The 15,093-nt window shown below is 35.4% G+C and overlaps 1 protein-coding gene across 9 annotated transcripts in view; it reads left to right on the top strand.

Annotated features, from left to right (window-relative positions):
* GPHN (gephyrin) overlaps window positions 1–15,093 on the top strand; it is a 749,523-nt gene that overhangs the window by 232,461 nt on the left and 501,969 nt on the right. The gene's annotated exons all lie outside the window — the stretch shown is intronic.

The following is a 15,093-nucleotide window of genomic DNA, read 5'->3' as shown; positions in this document are numbered from 1 at the left end:
CATAAATAGTAGTTAAGATTTATATAGCAATTAAAGGTTTGCGAAGCACTGTACCTGTGCTATCTCATTTGATCTTCACAACAGCTATGGGAAGTAGTTGCTGTTATTTTCTTCATTTTGCACATAAGGAAACTGAAACAAACAGAAGTTGAGTGACTATGCCCAAGGTCACAGAAATTAGGTTTGAGGTAAGATTTTAACTGAAGTCTTCCTAACTCCAAATCCAGCAGTTTTCCCCACTGCACCACCTTCTGCCCTCTGCTGTGCCACCTAAATGACTAGTTCAGGTATAGCAGTCTTCTGTTTCAATCAGCCATGCAGCTTTTAATGCCTAGGTGAAAAAGAAATGTTCACCCACTGGTTCTGAAGTCAAAATGAAGAGTTTGATATAAAATTTTGTATGGAGTTGTTAAACTAGGAAGAATCTATGGGCCCACCTTATTCTCTTATATGGGCTTTCTTTGTTCTCATTTTTGATCTCTCTACATTTGTAAGATACAATCACCCAATTTTTAGTAACTGTAGTTTAATAAATAGTGAAAATTCAAGTAAGGTTGTTAAAATTTTACCACACACGCATTCTCTACTCAACCATATCTCTTTGTTTCCTCTGCACCTTCTTCCAACTCCCATAGGTCATTGGAAGGGGAAAAGGGAAAAAGCACATGTGTATCTAGAACCCTAGCCAAACCCCTCCCAAATGTGTGTGTGTATGTGTGTGTATAAAATATGTAAGCTTTATGTTGCATATATTTTTATACGTACTCGTGTCCACTATTAAAATGTAAATTCTGTCTCCCTAGTACTTAGCAAAGTTCCTGGCCTATGGTAGGTGCTTAATAAATACTTATTTATTGATTAATCCTAGATAGACCTCAGAGTTTTAAGAGGAAGTCAAAGGGAATGTTGGAAAAAAGGTCCATTTCTTTCCTCACTTCTCTTTGTTCATTGCTTCTCTGTACTCTTTCGTAGACTTCAATCCCTAACATTCTTGAATTCACCCAGAAGTACTAATTCTCTGAAACCTCAATCCACAGCTTGTATTTATGCTCCATGTTTGGATGTCAGCCTACCCACATATTACTTTGACACCAAAAGCAAAGACTCAGACTTTGGGCCAAAAGCAAGAGGAATCTGATTCAGGGTACCCTGCGGGGATTCTGAATCACTTTTTGCTCTCAGAAAGATAAAACATATTGTAGATATCTGATGGACAGAGTACAGAATATAAAAATCTGAATCGGACCTTTGGTTTTATTGAGAGAAGGAACTCCCAGGTAAGGAAATTACCTCAACCAGTTTAGATCAGTACCTTCTCTACAATTGGCAATCTAAGAGTTTATCTAGAATACTAAGTATAAACAGATTAATAAAAAGGTATTTTAGTTGGGAAATGATGATGAAACATGAAGAGTTGAAAAGCATTCAGTTGATAAGCATTTATTAAACTCCTGTTAAGTGCCTAGCACATAACTGTGTTAGACACTCAGGATATAAAAAATTAAGTGCTTTCTGCTCTCAGAGACTTATATTCCATTACAAGTATCTTATATTATATCATAAATCATATTTATACATGCATGTATATATCTGAGTATATTCAAGATTAAAATCATAAATGATATAATGGATAATTTATTGGATAAAATTAAAACACTTTGTATACAAAATCAATTAAGTTAGACTTGGAAGAGAAATAGGTAATTGGAAAAATATTGATAGAAAATGTATCTGATGGAGGGCAGAGCCAAGATAGCAGAGTAAAAGCAGGGACTTGCAAGAGCTCTCCCCCCAAACCCAGCCAAATAACCTGTAAAAAATGGGTCTAAGCAAATTTTGGAGCTACAGAACCCACAAAATGATGGAGTGAAGCAAATCTCCAGCCCAAGACAGCCTGGAAGGTCAACAAGAAGTGTCTACTGCATCAGGCTGGGAGCAGAGTATAGTCCAGTGTGGGCTGTGCCAGCACAGATAGAACCTGAGCCAGCCTTGTGGAACTGAATCACTGGCACCTGTGGTGATTTCCAAATTTAATGACCCCAGAATGCTGAGGTAGAATTGGAAGGTCAGTGTGTGAGATAGTAGAGTGGTCCAGCCCTAGCCCCAGGGCAATGGAGGGGCAGAGGATCCCATGGCAGCCATAGCAGCAGCAGGGGCAGCCCCAGTGGCTGTTTCTTGAGCTCTAGGCCCACACATTGTGGCGGGATTGAATGACTGACAGTACACCACCTTAACCCCTACTAGAAGCAGAGAGCTACCTTCACAAAGAGCTTAAAAGTCAAGTAATTGGCTGGGGAAATGAGCAAAAACAGTAAAAATAAATCAGACTATAGGATCTTACTTTGGGGACAAGGAAAATCAAAACATACAAGCAGAAAAAAACACCAAAGTCAAAGCTCCTGTATCCAAAACCTCCAAGAAAAATATGAATTGCTCTCAGGCTATGGAAGAGGTGAAAAAGAATTTTGAAAATCAAGTAAGAGAAGTAGAAGAAAATTTGGGAAGAGAAATGAAAATGATGCAAGAAAATAATGAAAAGCAAGTCAACTGTTTGCTAAAGGGGACACAAAAAAATGCTGAAGAAAATAATACCTATAAAAACAGACTAACCCAAATGGCAAAAGAGATCCAAAAAGCCAATGAGGAGAAGAATGCCTTAAAAAGCAGAATTGGGCAAAGGGAAAAGGAGGTCCAAAAGCTCACTGAAGAAAATAATTCTTTAAAACTGAGAATGGAGTAAATGAAGTTAATGACTTTATGAAACAAAAAGAAGAAATTGTAAAACAAAAGCAAAAGGATGAAAAAATAGCAGACAATGTGAAATATTTCTTTGGAAAATAGATCCAGAAGAGACAATTTAAAAATTATTAGACTAGCTGAAAGCCATGATCAAAAGAAGAGCTTAGACATCATCTTTCAAGAAAGTGTCAAGGAAACCTGCCCTGATATTCTAGAACCAGAGGGCAGAATAGTTATTGAAAGAATCTACCAATCACCTCCTGAAAGAGATCCCAAAAGAAAAACTTCTAGGAATATTGTAGCAAATTCCAGAGCTCTCAGGTTAAGGAGAAAATGTTGCAAGCAGCCAGAAAGAAGCAATTCAAGTATTGTGGAAACAGTCAGGAATAACATAAGATCTAGCTGCTTCTACATTAAGTAATTGAAGGGCTTGAAATATGATATTGCAAAGGAGCTAGGATTAAAACCAAGAATCACCTGTCCAGCTAAACTGATGTCATACTTCAGGGGGAAAATGGTCATTCAATGAAATAGAGGTCTTTAAAGCATTCTTTATGAAAAGATCAGAGCTGAATAGAAAATTTGACTTTCAAATGCAAGAATCAAGAGAAGCACGAAAAGGTAAACAGGAAAGAGAAATCAACTAAAGTTGAACTTTACATTCCTACATGGAAAGATAATATTTGTAACTCTTGAAATTTTTCTCAGGATTTGGATAGTTGGAGGGATTATACATATATATAGATAGAGAGCTCAGAGTGAGTTGAAAATGAAGGGATAATAATCTAAAAAAGTAAACTTAAGAGGTGAGAGAAGAATATGTTGGGAGGAGCAAGGGAGAAATAGAATCTGTCCCATTAAAAGAGGCAAGAAGAAGTTTTTTCAGTGGAGAATGGAGGGGAGGTGAAAGGGAAAGAATGAACCTTACTGATTGGATTTGGTTTGAGAGAATAACATGCACACTCAATTTGGTATGAAAATCTATCTTACACTATAGGAAAGTAGGAGGGAAAGGGATAAGTAGAGTGTGGGGAGATGAGAGAAGGGAGGACAAATGGGAGAATACTTGATAAGGAATATTGTAATTATACAGTTGTATGATAATGATGGTAATAAAAATGGAAGTAGAAAGTTAGTATCTGTATGTAAATTGAATTTAAGCAAAAACCTTACTGAACAGTAATGAAAATCACACAATATATAATATGCATCAACACTAACATTAAACTCACACAATGATAGAAGTTCTCTTCAACTGTACCAAACATAGCATTTAATCAAATTCACCTTGAACTCTTTCTGGGGAATTCAAAACCCCTTATTCTGTCTTTACTCCACTCTAATAGAGGGGCAATGCTTCCTCCCAAAACACTGCCTCTGCCTACTCATTATCTTATGCTTACCACGCTCTGTCTTCCCTTGAGTATTGTCCTTACAATCATCGCCATTCCCTCTCATCTTCAGTCTTTCTTGGTCTACTGTTTCCTTCCCTATTGCTTGTAAACATACCCAGGGCTCTGTCATCCTGAAAAACCTTTGGTAGGCACTTTTATTTTTTAGTCATGTCCACCTCTCTGTGACCCCATTTTGGGATTTTCTTTGTAAATATACTTGAATGGTTTGCCATCTTCTTTCCCAGCTCATTTTACAGATGAGGAAACTGAGGCAAACAGGTAAGCAACATGGATTACACAGCTAGTAAGTATCTAAGGCTGGATTTGAACTCATGGAGATGAAGTCTTCCTGATTCCAAGTCCAGTGCTGTATCCACTGTGCCGCACACCTCAGTGCCCTGATATACACTGCTCTCCCCCTCAAACTATTGTCATGTATGTTTCTTCTACCTTTTACATTCAGACCTATAGGTAGGGCTGTCTTCACCTGTTGCTTCCATTTCTTTTCCTCTTAATGACTTTTTTAAAACTTTAAACACACGGACACATAGACACCCATCCACTCACACACACACACACCCCTATGTAATCTGGTTTCTGGTCTTATCACTCAGCTGAAACAATTTTCTCCAAAGTTTCCAATGATACCTCATTTACCAAATCTTTTGTTAATCCTCATCCTTCTTAACCTCTCTTTATACAAAGATAAAATGACATATTCTATCTGTGGAGAGAACATGTAACCAAATAAGCATATATAAAGTATATACAAATAAGTACAGCACTATGTGTTTTGCAAATACTATCTCATTTGATCTGTACAACAGCTCTTGGAGATAATTATCCCTATTTTACAGTTGAGGAAACTGAGGTATATGGGCTTCAGCAGCACCAAGTCTTGTATGTCTCTGTACTTCTGAGCCAAAGAACTGAAAAACAGAGGGAACAGAGCAGGTTGGTTGATTGTCAGTATTTCTTGAAGAGGAACAAAATGACACCACTATGCTAGAGTCATGCATTGCGTCCACCTGTGACTGATCAGACCAATCTGAGCTTGGAATATTCTACCACAGGTCGGTCACAAATAGTGTGAGCATCTAGGGTGGATTCTCTAAATTTTCTCACCTTGTGTTTCTTTTGAGCTATTTCAGTTATGCTTTGCTCCTAGAGCACAGCACTTTCACTGATGGGGGCATGCCATGTCACACAATCAATTCCAAATTTCTTAAGAGAGACCTTCAGAGTGTCCTTGTGTTGAGATTTAGGGGTGCTGGGACCCCAGAATAGTGATGCACAAGTCATGCCTCAAATGAATTTGACCCAAAACCTTCTTTCAACCAGAGATTAAGTTTATTAGAACACTGGACACGGTGGGCATCTGCCATATTGGCCAGACTCTTAAGGAATCTGAGCATTTATGACATTTGTATTGACAAACTGGACAGATTGAATCTGAGGACCTTAATGGAGGCAAGATAGATCTTATATACAGAAAGGCTATGGGAACAGGAAGGGGTTTAGATGGAATTAAGAGGAGTGGTGATCTAGGGTGGAGCCAGGTGCGGACAATGAAAGGGGAGTTAATTAACTGGGAAGGGCAGTTACCCTAAGTAAACTCTAGGGATCTGGGCCAGTTGGGCGAGTCCAAGGGCTTAATGATTAGGTCAAATAGGTTACCTCTCAGAAAATTGATTGCACTGAAATTCTCTTCCCTGAAACAAACTGAAGAGGTTTCTGGTTTAATTTCAGTTGTTTGGGAGTATGTAATGACTACACATTCGGGTCAAAACAGCAAGATCTCACACATTGTGTTGTGTTTATACCTTTTACTGATTGTTCTGATTATAGAAATTTACTATAAAAGGATAGATCAGGGACAAGATTCCTACAGGATAAAACATTCTTAGAATTCAGATAATTCACAGTTTTCCAATCATGCAATTATCAATTCCACCTCATAGCCAGGTAGGTAATATCCTTTTCAAAGGAACACAGTGGGGAAACTGAGCAAGGAGGATCCCATTTTAGAATTAGGCTAAAATTGTTCTCTTAGCTTTTCCCAGAGGTAGACCTCCCACCTGTATCACATTCTTTCTGGGTAGCTTGTAGCATTCTCTCAGCTGGTGGGTTATTGACTATTGATTATGGATGGATTATTGTGATCCATCAGACAATTCAAAACAAAATTATTTACAGTTCCAGGAGCTCCTACCTCAAACAGCAAGTTTCACTAATCATAGCTTAGGGAAAACTTTTCCAGGATTTACATCTCAAATTTAAATTTGTACTAGTGTAAAAGCCAATCCTTAGAGATCATTTCTATATACTTGCAGATTCTCAGCAATTCAAGTTCATTGTTTGGGAACTCCATAACCCAAACAAGACTTTTGGCAAGTGTACACATTAAAACAATAATGATCAATTTTACAATTTTCATAAGTGATAGCCACTTACAGTTTTACAGTTTTAGCTGTAACCAAATTATAAAAAGTTGCTTGACGTAACTGATAACAAGTTTACCAATTTGAAATTTGAATCAAACCCATTACCAATCAGGTGACTTCAGTTTTGTTGAATACATTTCCAAATTACTTTACACAGAGAATCAGCATCACATCATTATCATGTTAAAACTATGAGTTGAAAAGAGCAGGCTTACCCAAGGTTAGAGACTGGCTGGCTTCTCATCTCCTGCTGCCTGGGTGATACTTCCAGGCTCTCCAGTCCCAGGGGCCAAGGACCACTACCAGTAGGCCCCACACTGTAGCTGTTCCCCCTTTCCCCTCCTTTTCTCCAGGTGGGGGAGGGTGAGTTAGAAGGTAGTAGGAAAGAGTGAAACACTCTTTTCCTGGTCTGATCTGGGATGAGAGGGGTTAACAGAAAAACTTGGGGTACTGGGCCTGGAGTCAGGAAGACTAGAATTAAAATCCTCCCTCACACTTACTTGCTGTATTTCCCAGGAAAAGACACTTTAACCTTTGCTTACTTCCAGTTTCCTCCTCTGTAAAATAGGGAATAATAATAGCACCTACCTCCCAGCGTCATTGTATATATCAAATGAGATAATACTTAGAAAGGACTTTTCAGAGTGTAGTACATAGTTAAGTGCTATATAAATATTAGGGAGTGGTAGTAGTAGTGGTAGTACTAATAGTAAAAGATAAGGGAATTTTTTAGTTCTTTTAATATGATAGTTTTAAAAACCATACAGTAGCCAAGTTTTCCTGTGGAAAACCCAGCAAGTGTCTGAAAAGGAGCCTTGAAAGACCAATGATGAACTGAAGAAAAACAGAAATAAGCTCTTCTGGCCATTCTATAATTGTGTGAAAGATGTCCAGAAGCCCATGGAAAATTGTAAAGATTTTACACTGACTAGGAATTGCTCTCCCCTACCTATACCCCAAACCATGAAGAACACAGGCCCATTTGGGGAACTTAAATTCTTTTTTGAAGATTTCATGCAGGCCTCTTTGGTACATCTTTTTTACCTTCTTTAGTGGGCCTCTAGTCTGACTCCTTAGCTTTCCATTTTTCTTAAACTTTATTCCCATCTTCTCTGTAGTCCAATTAATTACACTGGCCTATTTACAGATCCTTGCACATGACATCAAATCTCAACTCAGTGACTTTCTGCTATGACTGGCATATTCTCCTTCCTTCTTTGCTTTTGCCTCCTGGTTTCCCTAGTCTTCTGTGAGTCACCTCAAATTCTGCCTTCTGCAAGAAACTTTTTCTATTTCCTACATTACCTCTAAGCTTACTTTCTGTTTGTGTGTGTGTGTGTGTGTGTGTGTGTGTGTGTGTGTGTGTGTGTGTAAGGTAGCTATATGTATATACATATAGCTACTTTACATACATATATATGTATTTGTATATACATATAACTACCTTACATACATATACAAATACATATATATGTATATACACGTATATATACATATAGCTACCTTACATACATATACAAATACATATATATGTATGTACATGTGTATATACATATAGCTACCTTACACACACACACACACACACACACACACACACACACACACAGCTATCGTCTGTTGGGTTCTTCTCATGTTGAGGTCAGCATCTATGCTTTTCCCTTTGAGTCCCAGAGCTTAGCATGGTGCATGGCAAATAATAATAAATGCTTATTGATTAAATGGCTGACATATATCCCTGATAGAAATTCAACCTTGTGAATTTTTTAAAATATATTCCTGGATGGTTTTTTTGTTTGTTTGTTTTGCTAGAATTTATTTAAAAGTTGTTGTAGCCCTCATTCTTCCTTATGGCTCTGTTGTTTTCTTACTTTGCCTAATGATTTATATAATATATGTCATATAAAAGTATTTTGACAGGATGACTTTGTTCTTGATTATTCAAAAATCTTTGATGGTATTTGCTTATGAATTCATCTGTATTAGAATAGGTCTCCCTCCCCTCCCCTGTTATTGCTTTTTTCAATTTATGTCTTTGAGATTAGATTTAGAGCTTGAGGTCTTAGTTTGTTAGTTTAGATACTTTTTTTTCATAAATTATCATTTATTTATTTTAGAATCTCAGTTTTTTGGTTTGTAACTACATATAGTCATTTTTAATAATCTTTATTTTCTTTTTGTTAATATTGAATTTACTTTGTTCATTTTTCTTTTTGGAAATGATTTTCCTTGTCTTCATCAGATTAATAAAATAATTCATCTTTTTGTAGAAAAAACAAGTTCTTAGTTTTATCATTGTGGTATTTTTGTTTTTCAGTTTTTTCTTTCTCTCATTTTCAAGGTGACTTTTTTGTTCTTGATTTGTTGGTTAATATTCCAGTTTCATTTTTAAAGTACATTATCAGTTGATCATTTCTCACTTCTGTTATTTTACTTAAACATTTTCAGAAATCCAACTTACTTGTATTCCTAATTTTGGGGTATGTTGTCTCGTTGTTAAAATTATGTTTATACAATTCTTGTTCCTATGATTTGTTCTTTGAGATACTTATTATTGTAGTATCACATAGTCTTCATTCACTTCTATTTGTTTTGCTTGTATTCCCTGTATAAATTGCTATTTTTTTCACAATGTAGCCTCTTCCCTCCACAAAAATCCTCCTCCATTGCTTTCTCGTAGTTTGAATTGAAGGTGGAGAAAAGAAGATTTGCAAACCTTTCTACTACTCTATATATAGTTTAAGAGAAACATGTCTATATCCACATCTCTTAACTTTTGTGCCTTTGAAATTTTTAAATTTCATTTGAAATTAAATTCATTTGAAATATTTTAATTTAAAAATTCTTGAATGGTTTAGCTATATTAATATAATTTTTTAACCTGTAATGTGGCATGTTAAAAAAGACCTACATCTAAATAATGTAAATTTAATTTAATGCAAATTTAACTGTACTGTTTTCTAAGATCTTATGAAACAATAGGTTCATCATTTTAGGTTGTATGAAGTGAAAAATAAAGTTTTGTTAGTCAACTAAATAAACATTAAAGTTAAAAATCATCACTATCCATTAACAATGTATTTGCTTACCATTAATCTATCAGAATTTAATTGAATAGCATGTCAGTTAAATATAACTTGTTATCTCTGAAATTCATTTTCTCCTTTGACTATCACTGGCAAAATTTATGAGAAAAAAAGTGGTGTCTTTTGCTCTTTGAAAGATCGTATGCAGTCCCAATTTCATCTCTTCCACGGAGACTTTTCAGATCTAACTCTGTTAGGGGATCCTTTTTTTTCCCTTAGGATCTGGCATAAATTGTAATTTGCATTATTTTTTATGTATTTACCGTGCCTTAAGTCAACATTTTTTATTTGAGTTACCCGTGCATGCATAAAGCTCCATGAGAATAGGAACTTTTTTTAAACTAAATTTTATATCCTATCTAACAACCAGCATAGTTACTCTATACATATTAGATGCATTTTGGAAAATAGTATTATTTGGTTGAGATTAATTGAATTGAATCTTTAGTGATCATAAAAGACATCCACTTTTGTTTTCTCAAAAGAAAAAAAAATAATTTTATGACCTAGTATTGTTGTTTAGTTATATTTATTCTACATTTTGAGATATAGAAGATATCTTGTGTCGTTAACTGACTTCCCTAAGTTTTCTGTTACATTCAAGGGTACCACCATCCTCCCAGTCATCTAATCCAGGACTTCTTAAACTTTTTCCACTTGTGACCCCGTTAACTTCTTAAACTGTGGGTCTTGATCTCATATGGCAGATTCTAACTTAACAACCTAGATGGCATCCTCACTTTCTCTCACTTCTACATATCCAGTCATTTTTTCAAGTCCTATTATTTCTACCTACTTAACATTTCTTGAATATGCCCCCTTCTCTCCCACTCCTTGGTGCAGACCCTCGTCACTTCATTCCTGAATTATTTCAATAGCCTGCTATAAGTTTCCTTAACTCAGGTCTCACACAATTCCAATCCATCATCTACTCGGGTATCAAACTGATCTTCCTAAAACATAGGTCTGACCATATCAACCCTCATCTTCTAAAAAAAAAAAACCCTGAAAATAATCCTGATGTATCAGAATGAAAATACTTTCCTTCCATTGTTCCAAATGTTTTTTCCTTTGTATCCATGACGTGTGCATTTTTAAAAAGTGAACCTGGCTCTGGGAGAAAAATTATTTTTTATCCCACAGTATCTTAATCCTGCCTTCAATTATGTTGTTCTTATGTTCACTTTTACCAAGCACTTTTTCCATTTATAAGCATGAAAACAAGGGATGATTACATTTGTAGGGTTAATTCTTAAGTACAATTCAATTATTTTTCATTTTCTCTTTGTTCAGCACAAAGAATAGAGTCATATGGTATTGCTTAGTCATATAAATGTTTTATATGCCAAATGTTGCCAATAAATATGACAACTCAAGCTCTCTCTGTTTAAAATAACAGAAGTTTCAGATACATCTTGCCATAAATTTGAATCGTATTTATCTGGTAATAATATTAAGATTTCAAGTGCAAACTGAGCTAGAGAAATAATCTTTGTTTTTAACTATTTGATTTGTGCTCAGGGCAGTATCTTTTGAAAACAAATGTGACAAGTGATAAGACTAGGTAAATAGTTAATATAAACGTAATCTCAGCACGGAGGGGGGAAAGAAAACAAAGCAGAAGTCATCCTAAATTCATTACATAAATCAAAGCTAAAGATTTCCAACAATGAAGCAGTAGCATATAGTTATTAGTGTTTATTATAATTAATGCTTGATATGTCCTACAAATTCTTGATTTCTTTCTTCTTAGATTTCCTTTTGCTTCTTAAAAACTAGCCTAATCAGTAGTGACAAAGAAATACTAAAAAGTGTCCCACAAGAAAAAGAGAAAAAAAACTACTAGTGATAAAATAGATCTAAAGAAATGCATCAGTAGTGTATTTTCTTTGAAGAAAAAGTGATAGAAAGCCCTGGAGAACCAGAGCCAATCTTTGGAATGCATGTTTAAGTCTTAACTTGAGGCCATTTCATTTATCATATCAGTAACACCATTAGCAACTAGAAAATGGACCACCACAGATGTTTGTCACATTGCTCATATTAAATCACATCTTGGTCATATCATTAGTGTTCTTGTAGTATTTCATCACAAACCTATTTCTTTGCAATTATTTGATCAACTTGTACATTTAAGAGGCAGGAACCACCTTTTCCTGATACTAAAACTAGCTTTTTATCCATTAAATTACTGTACCTCTCATAATACTAAAATACAGTCATTCCCCAAGTATATGATTACACTTATTTGCCAAGATAAAAATCTGTAGATTACATAATAGCACTTTGAATTACCACCTTCGGAATTTATGCTAACATATAATGAGGGGTAATGTAGTGCACAGTGCTGATTTTCTAGTCAGAGGACCTGGCTTCCATTTCCAGTTTTTCTATTGTAAGACCCTAGGCAAGTTACTTGTTACTAGTAGTGTTATCACTTAGGGTTTGTCTGTGTGAAAGAAACCACTTTTTCCTTTCAGATTTCAGTCACCTAAATCTTGTTTTCTCATAAGGTTGGAGGAAATGGTCCTGAAAGTCTCTCTGACAACAAGTTTTTAAGAGTTATTAATAAAAAAGATGAAAATCATAAGATTTTCTCATGATTACAGCTTAGAGCTTCCAAAACTAAAAATGCAACCTTAGCTGCTTTAGAACAAGATTCAGACCTCTCAGCCTAGTTTTATATATTTCTAGCCATTCACTGTTTCTTAAATTTCATTTTCTCTTTAAGTATTTAGTTAATAAACATGCATTAATTAGAATTGAAACAATAGACAGTGTGAATGGCTGGCCATAGTTTTCTATCATGCAAAATCAATCATTAGAAACAGCTTAAAGAAACTGGTGTGATTCTGTGTTCGTATTTTCTGGGCAGTCAGAGCAGAGACCACTTCTACTGTAACCCATTTGTGGTGGCTTGCCTTGTCTGAAGGAAAGGATATCAAGTAGATCAATACTCCCATGGAAAGACGATGGAATACATTGAAGATTTTTTCCACCGTTAAAGCCCTAGGCAGAACTGTAACTAGCAATTCTTGCATCCAGCCCAAGCACAACAAAATGAACTTTGAACAAAAACAAATTCATTTGGGTCTGATGAGAAATAGCAAAGAGAGATTTTTGGATCTTGGAAGATATAATCATGTGGGGTAAGAGGCCAGACACTGCCTTATGGTAAGGAGACAAAAAACCTTTGATACCATAAGACTGCTATTGGGTAGGTCAGTTCATGTAGGAACTTACTTGTGGTACAACTACAAGGCTAATTAATCTTTTTAGGTAGATGCTAAGTTTATGTGGTTCTGCTTGCTGAGATTGCTGGGGCAAAGTCCCAAGTAAGCCTGCCCTAATTACAGTTTTGTTCCAGGAAAGCTTCTTAGTAACAGAGACTTCCTCATCTCCCCAGTCTCTTATTTTTGCTTTGTTTTTTATTCTAAATTTTAAAATTACAAGGCAAGGAGGGAGAGAGAGAGAGATTGAGAACATTTCCATAAACACAACAGAACACAAAAGGTATTCTTCATGCAATTGAATCTACATTTCATAATGCTTTTTTAAAAAATATAATAAAATTTTACTTTCAAAACTGTCTTGCTTGTCAGTACTAACTTCTGCTCTTTTCTGTGCATTTTAAAAAGTTTCAGTGGTTTGAAACTTTTTTTACGTCACTACTAATAAACCCTTCTCTCCTACCATCATTAAAAATTGAGAGGAAATAAAAGGAAAAAACAACTATAACAAATAAGTATTGTCAAGTAAAATGAATGTTATTGTTCAGTCATTTTAGTCATGTCTGACTCTGTGACCCCATTTTGTGTTTTCTTGCCAAAGATACTGGAGTGATTTGCCACTTCTTTCTCCAGTTCATTTTATGGATGTGGAAACCGAGGAAAACAGGGTTAAATGATTTGCCCAGGGTCACACAGCTAGTAAGTGTATGTAGGTAAGTGTGTGTAAGTAAGTAGTAAGTAACCCAGGAATGTAGGAAGATGAGTCTTCCTGACTTCGTACTCAGTACTCAATCCACTGCACCACATGTCCAAAAATATATTTCTCTTTCTGTGCCTTATGTCCATCATTTACCTCTCTTTCCAGAAGTGGGTAATATGTTTCATCATATTTCTTCTAATTTGTTTTTCCCAAATTCTCAAAGAGGAAATGTAAAGTATTCTCGATAGAGAACCTTTTGCTTTTCTTCTGGGTCAGAAAGTTTGTTTGCGTGTGGCTATTTTCTCCCCAGTATTGTCCGCTCTCTTAATTCCACCACCCCCTAACATGCTTGTTTCGTTGTTGAGTCTGATCTATTTCTATACTAAAATCTGTGTGTTCAGGCCTGTACTGTCTATTAAAGATAAGAGTGAGGTTTATCTGATTGGCCCTTTACTTTTTTTTCCAAATTTGTATGTTTTTCTGAAGCACCATAATTATAAGAAATAGCAAGTTCTCCTTTCTATACTTGTGTATTCCTTTTACTTTCCTTTCTGTTAAGAATAAGAGTAATTGTTATATATCACTTACTGTGTACCAAGCACTTCATACATTTTATTTCATTTGATACTGAAACAAAGGTTAAGTGACTTGCCCATGATATTTGAATTAAATTCTTCCTGACTTCAAGCTCAGGTTCTGTCTACTACATTAACTAGTTTCCTCTTTTTCTTTTTCCTCTTTAAATAACCAGCCTGTCCTGAGGACTTATGTTTCTTATTTAACTCCCTCGCTGCCCTTTGAAGACATTAAGGTTCTTCAGGAACAGTTGGTTTTTCTCCTTCTAGTAGAATGTTATTATTACATCATTATATAGCTCCTTCCTAATTGCTCAAATAAAATACACTTCTAGGTTTCTCTGAATTCTCGTATTTGTATTCCAAAATTCCTGCTTAGCTCTAGTTGGTTTTTTTTATCAGAAATAAGAAGTCCCCTCCCTCCTTCCCTTCCTTCCTTTCTTCCTTCAAAATAAGTTCCCTATCATTAGATGTGTTGAAAGTTTAGATTACTCCTACCTGTCTGAAATAGGGTAGAGGTAATGTTTACATTATGTAGGAGTTAGGTGACTTCTAAGATGCTATGGTAATATGAAATAAACCATCTTTCACTCATTCATATATATGAAAACCTTGAAGGAAGAAACAGATATAACATTGAACACTGCAAAATTATCCTGATTGACCAAGGTGTTAATTCATAAAGTGCTAGAAATGATAAAAGGATAACATTAGTTATAAAGTTAGAAGAGTTTAAGTATATACAGGATCAGATGGAAATTGATAGCCTTGCAGTTCTTTCCCTCTAACTCTGAAGTGACAACCCTGTTCATTAAAGCCAGCTTGGAACCTCAGCTTTCTATACTCTCAGGGGTGTAATAATCAAAGATGCATAGCAACAAACGGGATATTATCCCAATACTGAGGAATACTAAGACTCTCTGGGTTA

The sequence above is a fragment of the Notamacropus eugenii genome, chromosome 1, assembly GCF_028372415.1.
Source record: "Notamacropus eugenii isolate mMacEug1 chromosome 1, mMacEug1.pri_v2, whole genome shotgun sequence".
NCBI classification, from domain to species: Eukaryota; Metazoa; Chordata; class Mammalia; order Diprotodontia; family Macropodidae; genus Notamacropus; species Notamacropus eugenii.
This window is presented reverse-complemented; position numbering and strand designations above follow the sequence as displayed.